Source organism: Pecten maximus, chromosome 18, assembly GCF_902652985.1.
Source record: "Pecten maximus chromosome 18, xPecMax1.1, whole genome shotgun sequence".
Taxonomy (NCBI): Eukaryota; Metazoa; Mollusca; class Bivalvia; order Pectinida; family Pectinidae; genus Pecten; species Pecten maximus.
Window position 1 is genome coordinate 880,561 of NC_047032.1, and position 18,626 is coordinate 899,186.

The 18,626-nt window shown below is 32.6% G+C and overlaps 1 protein-coding gene across 1 annotated transcript in view; it reads right to left on the minus strand.

The window, feature by feature from the left end:
- Positions 1 to 11,642, minus strand: part of LOC117317146 (kynurenine--oxoglutarate transaminase 3-like) — a 31,200-nt gene extending 19,558 nt beyond the window's left edge. Inside the window, exon 1 of the mRNA XM_033871942.1 lies at positions 11,511 to 11,642. The gene's annotated coding sequence lies outside the window, so the exon portion shown is untranslated. The remainder of the gene's footprint in view (positions 1 to 11,510) is intronic.
- Between the last annotated feature and the right edge of the window lie 6,984 nt (positions 11,643 to 18,626).

The following is an 18,626-nucleotide window of genomic DNA, read 5'->3' on the forward strand; positions in this document are numbered from 1 at the left end:
CGTCTACCGTAAAGAAAACAATGTGTTACGTCTACCGTAAAGAAAACAATCGTAAAGAAAACAATGTGTTACGTCTACCGTAAAGAAAACAATGTGTTACGTCTACCGTAAAGAAAACAATCGTAAAGAAAACAATGTGTTACGTCTACCGTAAAGAAAACAACGTGTTACGTCTACCGTAAAGAAAACAATGCGTTACGTCTACCGTAAAGAAAACAATGTGTTACGTGTACCGTAAAGAAAACGATGTGTTACGTCTACCGTAAAGAAAACAATGCGTTACGTCTACCGTAAAGAAAACAATGTGTTACGTCTACCGTAAAGAAAACGATGTGTTACGTCTACCGTAAAGAAAACAATGCGTTACGTCTACCGTAAAGAAAACAATGTGTTACGTGTACCGTAAAGAAAACGATGTGTTACGTGTACCGTAAAGAAAACGATGTGTTACGTCTACCGTAAAGAAAACAATTTGTTACGTCTACCGTAAAGAAAACAATGTGTTACGTCTACCGTAAAGAAAATAATGTGTTAAGTCTACCGTAAAGAAAACAATGCGTTACGTCTACCGTAAAGAAAACGATGTGTTACGTGTACCGTAAAGAAAACGATGTGTTACGTCTACCGTAAAGAAAACAATGCGTTACGTCTACCGTAAAGAAAACGATGTGTTACGTGTACCGTAAAGAAAACAATCGTAACGAAAACAATGTGTTACGTGTACCGTGAAGAAAACAATGTGTTACGTGTACCGTAAAGAAAACAATCGTAAAGAAAACAATGTGTTACGTCTACCGTAAAGAAAACAATGTGTTACGTCTACCGTAAAGAAAACAATTTGTTACGACTACCGTAAAGAAAACAATGTGTTACGTCTACCGTAAAGACAAAAATGTGTTACGTGTACCGTAAAGAAAACAATCGTAAAGAAAACAATGTGTTACGTCTACCGTAAAGAAAACAATGTGTTACGTCTACTGTAAAGAAAACAATGTGTTACGTCTACCGTAAAGAAAACAATTTGTTACGTCTACTGTAAAGAAAACAATGTGTTACGTCTACCGTAAAGAAAACAATTTGTTACGTCTACCGTAAAGAAAACAATGTGTTACGTCTACCGTAAAGAAAACAATTTGTTACGTCTACTGTAAAGAAAACAATGTGTTACGTCTACCGTAAAGAAAACAACGTGTTACGTCTACCGTAAAGAAAACAATGTGTTACGTCTACTGTAAAGAAAACAATGTGTTACGTCTACCGTAAAGAAAACAATGTGTTACGTGTACCGTAAAGAAAACAATGTGTTACGTCTACCGTAAAGAAAACAATGTGTTCCGTCTACCGTAAAGAAAACAATGTGTTACGTGTACCGTAAAGCAAACAATCGTAAAGAAAACAATGTGTTACGTCTACCGTAAAGAAAACAATGTGTTACGTCTACCGTAAAGAAAACAATGTGTTACGTCTACCGTAAAGAAAACAATGTGTTACGTCTACTGTAAAGAAAACAATGTGTTACGTCTACCGTAAAGAAAACAATTTGTTACGTCTACTGTAAAGAAAACAATGTGTTACGTCTACCGTAAAGAAAACAATGTGTTACGTCTACCGTAAAGCAAACAATCGTAAAGAAAACAATGTGTTACGTCTACCGTAAAGCAAACAATCGTAAAGAAAACAATGTGTTACGACTACCGTAAAGAAAACAATGTGTTACGTCTACCGTAAAGAAAACAATGTGTTACGTCTACCGTAAAGCAAACAATCGTAAAGAAAACAATGTGTTACGACTACCGTAAAGCAAACAATCGTAAAGAAAACAATGTGTTACGACTACCGTAAAGAAAACAATGTGTTACGTCTACCGTAAAGAAAACAATGTGTTACGTCTACCGTAAAGCAAACAATCGTAAAGAAAACAATGTGTTACGTCTACCGTAAAGCAAACAATCGTAAAGAAAACAATGTGTTACGACTACCGTAAAGAAAACAATGTGTTACGTCTACCGTAAAGAAAACAATGTGTTACGTCTACCGTAAAGAAAACAATGTGTTAAGTCTACCGTAAAGAAAACAACGTGTTACGTCTACCGTAAAGAAAACAATGTGTTACGTCTACCGTAAAGCAAACAATCGTAAAGAAAACAATGTGTTACGACTACCGTAAAGAAAACAATGTGTTACGTCTACCGTAAAGAAAACAATCGTAAAGAAAACAATGTGTTACGACTACCGTAAAGCAAACAATCGTAAAGAAAATAACGTGTTAAGTCTACCGTAAAGAAAACAATGTGTTCCGTCTACCGTAAAGAAAACAATGTGTTACGTCTACCGTAAAGACAACAACGTGTTAAGTCTACCGTAAAGAAAACAATGTGTTAAGTCTACCGTAAAGAAAACAATGTGTTACGACGACCGTAAAGAAAACAACGTGTTACGTCTACCGTAAAGAAAACAATGTGTTATGTCTACCGTAAAGAAAACAATGTGTTACGTCTACCGTAAAGAAAACAATGTGTTACGTCTACCGTAAAGAAAACAATGTGTTACGTCTACCGTAAAGAAAACAATGTGTTACGTCTACTGTAAAGAAAACAACGTGTTACGTCTACCGTAAAGAAAACAATGTGTTACGTCTACCGTAAAGAAAACAATGTGTTACGTCTACCGTAAAGAAAACAATGTGTTATGTCTACCGTAAAGAAAACAACGTGTTACGTCTACCGTAAAGAAAACAATGTGTTACGTCTACCGTAAAGAAAATAATGTGTTACGTGTACCGTAAAGAAAACAATGTGTTACGTCTACCGTAAAGAAAACAATGCGTTACGCCTATCATCAAAAGGAAGATATAAACAATTCCAATATAACGACATAGATCAAAAGTATTGACAATATAACGTTACCAAGCCACGTCACCAAGCCACAGTACTGATACTTTAACGTCACCAGGCCACAGTACTGACAATATAATGTCACCAAGTCAAAATACTGACAATATAACGTCAACAAGCCACAGTACTGACAATATAATGTCACCAAGTAACAGTTATGACAATATAATGTCACCAAGTAACAGTTATGACAATATTACGTCACCAAGCCATAGTACTGACAATATAACGTCACCAAGTCAAAATACTGACAATATAACGTCAACAAGTCACAGTACTGATAATATAACGTCACCAAGCCACAGTACTGACAATATAACGTCAACAAGTCACAGTACTGACAATATAATGTCACCAAGCAACAGTACTGACGTCATGACGTCAACAAGCCGCAGTACTGACATTATGACGTCATCAAGCCACAGTACTGACAATATAACGTCACCAAGCAACAGTACTGACAATATAACGTCACCAAGCAACAGTACTGACAATATGACGTCACCAAGCAACAGTACTGACATTATGACGTCAACAAGCCGCAGTACTGACATTATGACGTCATCAAGCCACAGTACCGACACTATAACGTCACCAAGTAACAGTTATGACAACATAATGTCACCAAGCCACAGTACTGACAATATAACGTAACCAAATAATAGTACTGGCAATATAACGTAACCAAGTAATAGTACTGACAATATATAGGGATTTGATTTCACTTTTATGTTAACCATGCTTTTATGGAGCAATTCCTCTAAGAATAGCGCCCCATAAAATATATTCTTAGAGGAATTGCTCCATAAAAGCATGGTTAACATAAAAGTGAAATCAAATCCCTATATTTACACTTACGGATGTTGTTTCTATAAGTCTTTGTGATTACAATATTTTTTCTTTGTAAATAAAAAAAATCATATAAAAGTCGGACATAGTGGGAGGAGTCAATTATTAGAACAACCAATCGTGACGCTTCACAACAAATTGAGACTTTTTTTCCGCGGTAAAAAATAGTTCTGTTTTTTATTATGATATTAACATAAATAACAAAAACATTTTGATAGATTATCATATTTAATATTGTCAAACATGCTATTTTTATACATTTAACAATGGTAAATAAAGCGTGTTTTTTTCATTTTAAGAAACATTTCATCACGCGTTCATCGAGAGTAACAGAAAACAAACCGCGACCGAAGCACTCGCTACCCGCTCAGCCGCTGACACGTGTGATCATTGAGGAGTTTACAGTTTTCCGAAGTTAAATGTGCACCCGTGGAATACGCTGTTGGTCATCAACCCAGAGTTTAAACAGCTGGAAGTGTTAGATATGGATGTTTGACTCTGTGATGCCGTTCTTAGGCCAACATCCATAGAAACTGAAGGTGTGTCGTGATCAATGCTCCCGAAAGGAACGACATGTTTTGACGGTTGATCGCACACAGTTACAGGAGGGCAAAGGGCCGGCGGCTCGGAACGACAGCTATCTACTCGTGGACCACTGGTATAGGCAACCGATTATAAAGTTAAGTTTTCAAATTAAAAAATAACCCTTTGTAACTTAAATTGTACAATATACGAAAACCAACGTGACGTTACAAAAAAACGCGGTAAAAACGTTCGTCTTATATCGATAATAAACATATAATAACAATAAAACATTTGATACGATTAAACTTTAATACGTAAAACATCTGAATATACATTAAACAGGTAAATAAAACGTTTGTTATTTAATAAAACAGTTCATACCGTTAACGAGGTAACAAAAAAAAAGACCGAAGACTGTAGTGTGATAACGTGAATAAACGTACGTTTCGATTAAACAGTACTGGAATACGATTGTCTCAAAAACGTTAAAACAGCTGGAATTCGTAATAAATACTCTTAACGTTCGTAGGCAAATCATTAAAACGAGGTTTACGATAATAAAAGGAAAACGATTTACTGTAATCGAAATACAACAAAGTCGGCTGAACGAATATCATGTACTGGTATAACGATAAATAAAGTTTCAATTAAAATAAAAACTTGTAACTATAAAAGTATGTAAACAAAACATTGTAAATACGTACCCTGTCATATTTTCATACGCAAGTTCAAAGGTCAATGTTTCCATGCAAGAATGGTAAACAAATCGTTCTGGTATTGTAATGTAACAATATAACGATAAACAAAAACAGTACTGGCAATATAACGATAAATAAAAACAGTACTGGTAATATAACGATAAATAAAAACAGTACTGGTAATATAACGATAAATAAAAACAGTACTGGCAATATAACGATAAATAAAAACAGTTCTGGTAATATAACGATAAATAAAAACAGTACTGGCAATATAACGATAAATAAAAACAGTTCTGGCAATATAACGATAAATAAAAACAGTTCTGGTAATATAACGATAAATAAAAACAGTACTGGCAATATAACGATAAATAAAAACAGTACTGGTAATATAACGATAAATAAAAACAGTACTGGTAATATAACGATAAATAAAAACAGTACTGGCAATATAACGATAAATAAAAACAGTTCTGGTAATATAACGATAAATAAAAACAGTACTGGCAATATAACGATAAATAAAAACAGTACTGGCAATATAACGATAAATAAAAACAGTACTGGCAATATAACGATAAACAAAACAGTACTGGTAATATAACGATAAATAAAAACAGTTCTGGTAATATAACGATAAACAAAACAGTACTGGTAATATAACGATAAATAAAAACAGTACTGGTAATATAACGATAAATAAAAACAGTACTGGTAATATAACGATAGATAAAAACAGTACTGGTAATATAACGATAAATAAAAACAGTACTGGTAATATAACGATAAACAAAACAGTACTGGTAATATAACGATAAATAAAAACAGTACTGGTAATATAACGATAAATAAAAACAGTACTGGTAATATAACGATAAATAAATACAGTACTGGTAATATAACGATAAATAAAAACAGTACTGGTAATATAACGATAAATAAAAACAGTACTGGTAATATAACGATAAATAAAACAGTACTGGTAATATAACGATAAATAAAAACAGTACTGGTAATATAACGATAAATAAAAACAGTACTGGTAATATAACGATAAATAAATACAGTTCTGGCAATATAACGATAAATAAAAACAGTACTGGCAATATAACGATAAATAAAAACAGTACTGGTAATATAACGATAAATAAAAACAGTACTGGTAATATAACGATAAATAAAAACAGTACTGGCAATATAACGATAAACAAAAACAGTACTGGCAATATAACGATAAATAAAAACAGTTCTGGCAATATAACGATAAATAAAAACAGTTCTGGCAATAAACAGTACTGGCAATATAACGATAAATAAAAACAGTACTGGTAATATAACGATAAATAAAAACAGTACTGGTAATATAACGATAAACTAAACAGTACTGGTAATATAACGATAAATAAAAACAGTACTGGCAATATAACGATAAATAAAAACAGTTCTGGCAATATAACGATAAATAAAAACAGTACTGGCAATATAACGATAAATAAAAACAGTACTGGTAATATAACGATAAATAAAAACAGTACTGGCAATATAACGATAAATAAAAACAGTACTGGCAATATAACGATAAATAAAAACAGTACTGGTAATATAACGATAAATAAAAACAGTACTGGCAATATAACGATAAATAAAAACAGTACTGGCAATATAACGATAAATAAAAACAGTACTGGTAATATAACGATAAATAAAAACAGTACTGGCAATATAACGATAAATAAAACAGTACTGGCAATATAACGATAAATAAAAACAGTACTGGCAATATAACGATAAATAAAAACAGTACTGGCAATATAACGATAAATAAAAACAGTACTGGCAATATAACGATAAATAAAAACAGTACTGGCAATATAACGATAAATAAAAACAGTACTGGCAATATAACGATAAATAAAAACAGTTACTGGCAATATAACGATAAATAAAAACAGTACTGGCAATATAACGATAAATAAAAACAGTACTGGCAATATAACGATAAATAAAAACAGTACTGGCAATATAACGATAAATAAAAACAGTACTGGCAATATAACGATAAATAAAAACAGTACTGGCAATATAACGATAAATAAAAACAGTACTGGCAATATAACGATAAATAAAACAGTACTGGCAATATAACGATAAATAAAAACAGTACTGGCAATATAACGATAAATAAAAACAGTACTGGCAATATAACGATAAATAAAAACAGTACTGGCAATATAACGATAAATAAAAACAGTACTGGCAATATAACGATAAATAAAAACAGTACTGGCAATATAACGATAAATAAAAACAGTACTGGCAATATAACGATAAATAAAAACAGTACTGGTAATATAACGATAAATAAAAACAGTACTGGTAATATAACGATAAATAAAAACAGTACTGGCAATATAACGATAAATAAAAACAGTACTGGTAATATAACGATAAATAAAAACAGTACTGGTAATATAACGATAAATAAAAACAGTACTGGTAATATAACGATAAATAAAAACAGTACTGGTAATATAACGATAAATAAAAACAGTACTGGTAATATAACGATAAATAAAAACAGTACTGGTAATATAACGATAAATAAAAACAGTACTGGTAATATAACGATAAATAAAAACAGTACTGGTAATATAACGATAAATAAAAACAGTACTGGTAATATAACGATAAATAAAAACAGTACTGGTAATATAACGATAAATAAAAACAGTTCTGGTAATATAACGATAAATAAAAACAGTACTGACAATATAACGATAAACAAAACAGTACTGGCAATATAACGATAAATAAAAACAGTACTGGTAATATAACGATAAATAAAAACAGTTCTGGTAATATAACGATAAATAAAAACAGTACTGGCAATATAACGATAAATAAAAACAGTACTGGCAATATAACGATAAATAAAAACAGTACTGGCAATATAACGATAAATAAAAACAGTACTGGTAATATAACGATAAATAAAAACAGTACTGGCAATATAGCGATAAATAAAAACAGTTCTGGCAATATAACGATAAATAAAAACAGTACTGGTAATATAACGATAAATAAAAACAGTACTGGCAATATAACGATAAATAACAACAGTTCTGGTAATATAACGATAGATAAAAACAGTTCTGGTAATATAACGATAAATAAAAACAGTACTGGTAATATACGATAGATAAAAACAGTACTGGCAATATAACGATAAACAAAACCAGTACTGGCAATATAACGATAAATAACAACAGTACTGGCAATATAACGATAAATAACAACAGTACTGGCAATATAACGATAAATAAAAACAGTTCTGGTAATATAACGATAAACAAAAACAGTACTGGCAATATAACGATAAATAAAAACAGTACTGGCAATATAGCGATAAATAAAAACAGTACTGGCAATATAACGATAAATAAAAACAGTACTGGCAATATAACGATAAATAAAAACAGTTCTGGTAATATAACGATAAATAAAAACAGTTCTGGTAATATAACGATAAATAAAAACAGTACTGGCAATATAACGATAAATAAAAACAGTACTTGCAATATAACGATAAACAAAAACAGTACTGGTAATATAACGATAAATAAAAACAGTACTGGTAATATAACGATAAATAAAAACAGTTCTGGTAATATAACGATAAATAAAAACAGTTCTGGTAATATAACGATAAATAAAAACAGTACTGGCAATATAACGATAAATAAAAACAGTACTGGCAATATAACGATAAACAAAAACAGTACTGGTAATATAACGATAAATAAAAACAGTACTGGTAATATAACGATAAATAAAAACAGTTCTGGTAATATACGATAATATAACGATAAATAAAAACAGTACTGGTAATATAACGATAAATAAAAACAGTTCTGGTAATATAACGATAAATAAAAACAGTTCTGGTAATATAACGATAAATAAAAACAGTACTGACAATATAACGATAAACAAAACCAGTACTGGCAATATAACGATAAATAACAACAGTACTGGCAATATAACGATAAATAACAACAGTTCTGGTAATATAACGATAAATAAAAACAGTACTGGCAATATAACGATAAATAAAAACAGTTCTGGCAATATAACGATAAATAAAAACAGTTCTGGTAATATAACGATAAATAAAAACAGTACTGGTAATATAACGATAAATAAAAACAGTACTGGTAATATAACGATAAATAAAAACAGTTCTGGTAATATAACGATAAATAAAAACAGTACTGGCAATATAACGATAAATAAATACAGTACTGGCAATATAACGATAAATAAAAACAGTTCTGGCAATATAACCATAAATAAAAACAGTACTGGTAATATAACGATAAATAAAACAGTACTGGCAATATAACGATAAACAAAAACAGTACTGGTAATATAACGATAAATAAAAACAGTACTGGCAATAAAACGATAAATAAAAACAGTTCTGGTAATATAACGATAAATAAAAACAGTTCTGGTAATATAACGATAAATAAAAACAGTACTGGCAATATAACGATAAATAAAAACAGTACTGGCAATATAACGATAAATAAAAACAGTTCTGGTAATATACGATAGATAAAAACAGTACTGGCAATATAACGATAAATAAAAACAGTTCTGGTAATATAACGATAAATAAAAACAGTACTGGCAATATAACGATAAATAAAAACAGTTCTGGTAATATAACGATAAATAAAAACAGTACTGGCAATATAACGATAAATAAAAACAGTACTGGCAATATAACGATAAATAAAAACAGTTCTGGTAATATAACGATAAATAAAAACAGTTCTGGTAATATAACGATAAATAAAAACAGTACTGGCAATATAACGATAAATAAAAACAGTACTGGTAATATAACGATAAATAAAAACAGTTCTGGTAATATAACGATAAATAAAAACAGTACTGGCAATATAACGATAAATAAAAACAGTACTGGCAATATAACGATAAATAAAAACAGTACTGGTAATATAACGATAAAAAAACAGTACTGGCAATATAACGATAAATAAAAACAGTACTGGCAATATAACGATAAATAAAAACAGTTCTGGCAATATAACGATAAATAAAAACAGTTCTGGCAATATAACGATAAATAAAAACAGTACTGGTAATATAACGATAAATAAAAACAGTTCTGGCAATATAACGATAAACAAAACAGTACTGGCAATATAACGATAAATAAAAACAGTTCTGGCAATATAACGATAAATAAAACTATACTGGTAATATACGATAAATAAAAACAGTACTGGCAATATAACGATAAATAAAAACAGTACTGGTAATATAACGATAAATAAAAACAGTACTGGCAATATAACGATAAATAAAAACAGTACTGGTAATATACGATAAATAAAAACAGTACTGGCAATATAACGATAAATAAAAACAGTACTGGCAATATAACGATAAATAAAAACAGTTCTGGCAATATAACGATAAATAAAAACAGTACTGGTAATATAACGATAAATAAAAACAGTTCTGACAATAAAACGATAAATAAAAACAGTACTGGCAATATAACGATAAATAAAAACAGTACTGGCAATATAACGATAAATAAAAACAGTTCTGGTAATATAACGATAAATAAAAACAGTTCTGGCAATATAACGATAAATAAAAACAGTACTGGCAATATAACGATAAACAAAACCAGTACTGGTAATATAACGATAAATAAAAACAGTTCTGGTAATATAACGATAAACAAAAACAGTACTGGTAATATAACGATAAATAAAAACAGTACTGGCAATATAACGATAAACAAAACCAGTACTGGCAATGTAACTACAAAGACAACAGTTCTGACGATGTAACGACAATCAACAATATAACTGGCAATATAACCAAAACAACAAAATGACAAAAACAAAACAAAAATACTGACAATGAACAAAAACGTAACAAATAACTGAAGAGAAAATTACAAATAACAATCAAAAGATACCAACTACAATTGGACTGACAGCGGGCAATAAATCAGGCAAGGTATAACGGACAGTAGTCAATAACAACAGACAATGACAGTGTTGACAATGGACAGATGATATTGTATTATCAAATTGTATTATAACCGACTGGCATGACTATTGGATACATTTTTATCAGGAAGATCACCAGATATTTACCAAGTATGAGGTTCGGAACAACTGCTTTCAATAAAAAGTGGAACATTAAATGATAGCATCATCTTTAATTTTAATTTCCTTACAGCACCGTCTCAATTACCTAGCCTATTCATGTATATGTCAAAGCTAAAGCATTGTTTTCGAATTGTAAAATCCTTTTAAAGGAAATAATATAACTGTGATCAAATAGTATTTGTTTCCCATATCTGCACCAGAACAATTTTAATTCAATTGTCTAATAAACATACAGCATTAGATCCGTGGTTATGATAATGTTATATTGATAAAACAATTACTCTGTGTCTATTGTAGAATGATTGTGACAGTGGACTTACCTGTTAGTTGTTTATTTCGATATCCGTGAGATTCTCTGTCCCGACAGGTGTACACTGGTTACAAGGAACAATGGATATAGGTATCTAATGTAGATCTATAACGAATTTATAGCTGAAAATAAAACGTCACGTTTCCTGGACAACACTCACATGGAAAAAACGACGATTACAAAAAAAGTATTAAAGACACATATAGCATCACTCGTGACTTGTAGTTTTAGATAATCATTTTAGTCACGGGATCTTATAACCGTCCGTAAACTGATGTTTCTATCTATAGGAGGTCACGTGATGATGTAGATCATCTTACCTTCCCTCCTTTACAGTAGATCACATTTTAACCAATTCCGCTCTCCACGGTCTACTTACCAGAATAGTTATCATTTATTACGGATATGGACCGATTTGTCCACTTAACTGGCTTCAGCTTCAGCTGCATCGTCCAGAAAGATGTCCGTAAGATAAAATCAAGCCTTATAAAATGTTTCTGACTGAGAGTGCTTTAATCGTACCTCATATCAAAGTTACAGCTCGCGCTACAGGCACAAAGGTTTTTACTTATTAGCATCAAAACACGAACATAAACATAGTATAATTCTATTTTCACAAACACGTTTATATGTTAGATAGGCACGTGTTGTAACTAGAAAAAAGAGAGTAACAGATGATATCATGTTTTACCCATCATACAATCCATAGAGTTCTGTTGAATTATGTTAACAGTAATTAGATTCGATTGAAAGCGAGAGTGTGCAAGTTTAATAATAAGAAAAGATAGAGTTTCCGTTTAGTACAACCCCTTTACCTTACATGGAAATATGGTAATATGTCGGTACCATCTCTCAACGGTTTTAAACTTAACTCGGTTATCTACATTAGACGATTTATAAAACATTAACTCTTCTGTACTTATTCTGCAGTTACTGTTGAGTATGTTAATCAACCGGGAAAACGATGAAGTGCGATGAAAGCGATGAAGTGCGATGAAACATGATGACGATGAAGTGCGATGATAACGATGAAGTGTGATAAAAACGATGAAGTGCGATGAGAACGATGAAGTGTGATGAAAACGATCGAGTGTGATAAAAACGATTAAGTGCGATGAAAACGATGAAGTGTGATGAAAACGACGAAGTACGATTAAGACGATGAAGAACGATGAAGACGATGAAAACGACGAAGTGTGATGATAACGCTGAAATGTGATGAAAACGATGAAATGTGATGAAAACGATGAAGGTGATGAAAACGATGAAGTGCGATGATAACGATGAAGTACGATGAAGTACGATGAAGTACGATGAAAACGATGAAGTACGATGAAAACGATGAATTACGATGAATACGATGAAGTACGATGCAGTGCGATGAAAACGATGAAACAGCCAAATTAATAAACGATTCGAATCATTCATTGATAAATGAATGGCGAGAAGCCCGTAGGTAGAGATTATATTATTGAAAATCAGCCCACGTGTAAGATCAGCCCACGTGTAAAATCAGCCCACGTGTAAAATCAGCCCACGTGTAAAATTTGTCACCCTGTAATACAAATATACCTGATATTATACATTTCCTGAGATAACATCTTACGGTGGGGTCGATAATACTGGATGGAAATAACACACTTTTCTAGCTAAAAACCATTACTAAAACAATAGCGTAGACTGTAGAATCATTACTTGGGGTCAAATCAGATAGTGTCATTAACATACCACAATAAATAAATTTGTCATGGAACGGACAAAAAAAAAAGAAAAGAAATATTGACAACTTTGAAAACAATAATTGATACACGCGAATTTTACAGGGACAATATTGCAGGCTAAAACTCTACCATTAAGTTAAGGTCGAAGAGAAAATATATCTATGTTCCCAAAATGCATATTCAAACTGATGTCAGAAGGTCATTGTAATTAAACAGATGTGTGCTTGTATTTTGTTAATATGTTTTACATGGAGAATAAATCGTGCCGTATATTTATGATAAACATCAGGATAGGTTGGGACGCATTAAGTTTAAAATCATTTTTGCAAAACAAAATGTAGTCTTTAGACAGCTGCGAGAACGTGATTCATTTACAACATTTATATATTAAGATAATTTTTTTTGGAAATAAATCAGTACATTTTATAACATTATAACTGGTGGGTTAAGTGATTGTGAATACTCGTGTTTAGGTTGTTATCATTTAACATACCTAAGAACACTTAATTTTCCTAGCGCTCTTATTTTCGCGGTTTCATTATGAACGTAACTTCCGTGTAGTGTACATGTCGTTAGGCCTACCATACCCCGGTATGTATTTTATATGATAGCAACATGTTATACAATTTGATTAAGTTTTTATTTTATTCCTAATCTAGTTATATTAGACAGATATTTTGTATGTTCAAGCATTAATTATCTGTCAGTGGCCGTACCCTGCATGTCTAAATGGAAGGATTGATGTGCTCTTCTAGGACTCGTCAGTCCTACAGGAAGCGACTGAAAAAATGTTTTTCAAAATATATCAAAACCTAGATGGGGAAGTTGGAGAACAACGTGAACTGCTGGTTACCTAAAATAGCTGTCCGATTGCCATCTTGTTAACTCTAAACACACGAGAGGACTCGATAGATGTAAAAAGGGAAATGTTAATATCGCCATTTTGGCAGAATCATGAACGTCTAGCGACTGGTTACTTCAGTCATAAACGTTCGGTATTTCAAATTTTATTCGTTTGTAAGGTATTTTCTATACTTAGAATTTTTAGGACTTTTGGATTCAAGTTTAGGGCTGTAGGATCTAATATGTTTTAGGTGCCAATATAACAAACAAAAACGTCCTACCTTTTTATATAGATAGTGTGTAAATTGGGATATCTGGTGGTTGCTGACATCGCCCAGAACCAACACAGGTAAACATGTGTTATTATACTGTGGCAGCATGCGTCTACCACATGCTAAACCAATCGGTCATGTTGTGTATGTTTGAGAACAGAGGTGTATTAAGGACGAAGTGACGTCACACCTTGAACTTTCCATACTTAATCAGTCGGTTTAAATGAACGTAAAGTTTTTACAACTGATACAAATATCCAACAATGAAAGTAATTTTTAAAGATAAAATTTAGATTTTGAAAATATGTTAATACATGCAAAAACATAAAATTCATCATGTATACATGTATTTAGAGATAAAATCATTATTCCAGTCATAATACATATAAACATGTTGTTCTTTGTGCCCAGAAGTTTACGCCTGTTTCAGGTACAAAGAACACAGCCACTTTAGATTTTCTCTAAGGTAAATGAAAACAACAAGTGGCCCAATGGGCTTGTATCGCTCACCTGCTTCTGATGCAACTTCTAAGTTGATCTAGACCAGATAATCACTTTATTCAAAGATAAGATTGAGTAAACTCACTTAAATAAATTAAGAAGTCATTCATCTCAGTATGCTACAGGCCCACATCAGTTGTCCGAGCCTCTCTACAGGCCCACATCAGTTGTCCGAGCCTCTCTACAGGCCCACGTCAGTTGTCCGAGCCTCTCTACAGGCCCACGTCAGTTGTCCGAGCCTCTCTACAGGCCCACGTCAGTTGTCCGAGCCTCTCTACAGGCCCACGTCAGTTGTCCGAGCCTCTCTACAGGCCCACGTCAGTTGTCCGAGCCTCTCTACAGGCCCACATCAGTTGTCCGAGCCTCTCGTGTATTGGGAAGTTGTTTAAAGAGTACGGCCATACGGACGGACGACGGACGGACGGACTACACCACGGCATCAGGTCACCTGTCCTTCGGTGAGCTAAACATCAGCAAATGCATTTTTCTTTTAAATAACATAATTTATTTCACCAGATCAAGATGATTTGGTCAAGTTATTTTAAAACAAAATCATTGTCCAATGAAAACAATTGAACAAAATAATTTTCCAATGAAAGCATTGCACAAAACATAATAGATACATGTAAAAGTTATCTCTTCTATAATAAGTATGGCAGTTAGTGGTGCTGTCCAAACACTATAAATAGTGTTTCCCTAACAACTGTAGACTTTAAAAATCAAAAACAATTATATTGCATCGAATTTTACATATACATGTATATGCTTTGATAAGAAACAAATATTAATTTAAATTATTTCCCGAGAATATCATCGTAATTTGTATCACATGATCTAGTAATCGTAACAAGATTTTCACCGTTACCTCATTTAACGGTGTGTATGTTCTATCGGGCGCCGAAAAACGTTTCAATTGTCGGCTGTTTTGCTTTCAACCGGCAAACTGAAAAAACAAACTGTTGAAGAGATAAACATTTAAACATCTCTGAATTTCTTATTCAGCTGTAGAATGCTTGTGTTCTAGTTCGGGATAGCCGTATAATATTCTTTTGTCCCCGGAAATGACGCGACAGGTGGCGTTACTGGTCAAGATGAAGTATGTGATTGGTCAATGTAGCGGTAAATGCAAAATGCAGATATGCAGTTAAAAACGGAACAAAGTTAAGATTAAATGCAAGCTGAATAAGTTTTAATGTAAATTATAACAATTATACACAACGAGAAAAACTTTTTTTTTCAAATAATTTTTTTATGTGTGTGTGTGTATTTCGGCACAAATTGCATGAAACTTGTAGAAAAAATAATCTGATACTTTCTCAATTAAGAAAAGTAAAATAAGCGCCTATATCATCTATTGTTAAACGTACATGTAGTGAATGAGCGAATAGTGAAAATTGGAGATAATATCTCATTTACATATTTAAATTGCTCATTTAACGATATGAACTATACTCAGAGATCGACATAGCGAGGTTATTGTATCATAATTCTGGGTGAGAATTACCAGATACAAGTGCTGATGCAAAAGCTTTTGACACTGGTCTATTTGCACTCCAATAATATTAAGGGTTTACACGACAGGAAACTTTTCACAGGCTGCCATGTAACCAATGTAATCAGGTGGAATAAGACCTCATATACGTATAGGAGTAGTCTATTTGTAGCAGGCGAGATAAAAATCATGACATGCATCCCATATAAAGTGTCAGCATTGGAGTTTATCATGAATTTAATTTTTGATCAAATACTTCTATATCCTCTCTATTTTTTTTTAATTCCAAGTGTCAATCTATCTGCTGCACGTTTCACTACTTCTGCATCGGTCCCAGAGACACGTATATGGCCATCTTTACTTCCTAATACGGGGAAATTAAGTCCAATGTCTGATCTGATCCTGTCTATGTTCTCTCCATTTTTACCAATCAACAATCCACAGATCCTGTAACGAATGTCCTCGTCTTCGTCAGTAAAGACGTTCTCGTAGTCCTTACTCTGAATTTCTCTTTTTATTTTGTCGATATGTGGTGTGATTAGTTCAACCGCTTTCTTAACCACTTCAGCGTCTTTTCCAGAGACCAATATGTGGTCAGCATCTGTTGTATGAACTTTGAATTTGATTCCAGTTTGTAATATTTTCTTCAGAGCTTTTCGTTTCCTTCCGACAAATAATGCACAAATCCTATCGTGAACCTCGACGTCGCTATCTGTCAACACTTTCTCCACAACATGACTGGATTTGATTTTTATTAGATTAAAATTCGCTAAATATACATCCCAACCCTTTTCCTTCTTAAAGAGGCTTACCCGCAGACGGACCGGTAAACGGCACATCGCCGATCACTAAATAAACTTCAGTACACGTTTCTATGTGACAAAATTAGAGGCTTTCCGGCTTTATTTCTTGAAAACAATTACAGAATATGTATTTAAAAGACGTTTTAAAACTCAACCTGAGAGGGAAATGTATGGAATATAACGGCAAATCTTCTTTGTAAATCGCCACTGCCTTTGAAGTTATCACTGTGCGGCACTGTGCACGTGCTTGTTTCTTTGATGTGTCAATCAAATTAGACTCCACTTTATAGCGGGGACTTATTGCGGGTTGCGATTAAATAAATAATATTTTAAAAAAATGAGGTTTTAATATCACTTTTCAGCGTTTTATAAGGAAAATAAAATGAAAAACTCAACAATTCCAACAATCTGTCATGTGTAAAAAATCTTTTTCTATTAGCCAATTTTTCTGATCTCTCTGCGGGCAAGCCTCTTTAAATCAATGATAGATGTAACCACACCTTTTCTCTTGATTTGTTCTAAAACTTACAAGTTCTGCATATTGACGCCTTCTGATGATAATTCCATATCTATACAAGGCTTGAATTGGGGGGATACGGTAAAACACAATGTTTGTCAATACATGTCACTGACAAGTTTTAATGTTCCCAATATTTTAATGTTGTCCCACAGTTATAACAAGTCACATAGTCGCCGACACCTCGGTAATAAAATCTGTCACAAACTAGCTGATATGGCGTCTGGCGAGGTTTACAGTTCCAATTATAAAATGTCATCATCCGATCAACACAGTCGTCATCGATGAACTGGATGAGTGGTAGCAGAGTCCATCTATAAGTAGAAAGAATAAATATGTTGCTAATATTCTTTCCCACAGTGTGATTTAAAACGATTCTACCAAAGTATCTTTTGGGTACTCTTCCAATATGTTCCACAAGTCGTTTCTCACCTCTGTCAGAGTAGTTTTCACGAAAATAAATACATATAGGACAAATGTATCTACGACGTCTCCCGCGGTCTTCAACGATTACGGAAATCTCATCACCATCAATGTCAATGTCTACAAACTGATCTCTACCCCGTATACGTGTACCTATCTACGACTGTTAACAGTTAAATGATCTCTACCCCGTATACGTCTACCTATCTACGACTGTTCACAGTTAAATGATCTCTACCCCGTATACGTCTACCTGTCTACGACTGTTTACAGTTAAATGATCTCTACCCCGTATACGTGTACCTATCTACGACTGTTAACAGTTAAATGATCTCTACCCCGTATACGTCTACCTATCTACGACTGTTCACAATTAAATGATCTCTACCCCGTATACGTCTACCTATCTACGACTGTTCACAGTTAAATGATCTCTACCCCGTATACGTCTAGGTCTACGACTGTTCACAGTTAAATGATCTCTACCCTGTATACGTCTACCTATCTACGACTGTTCACAATTAAATGATCTCTACCCCGTATACGTCTACCTA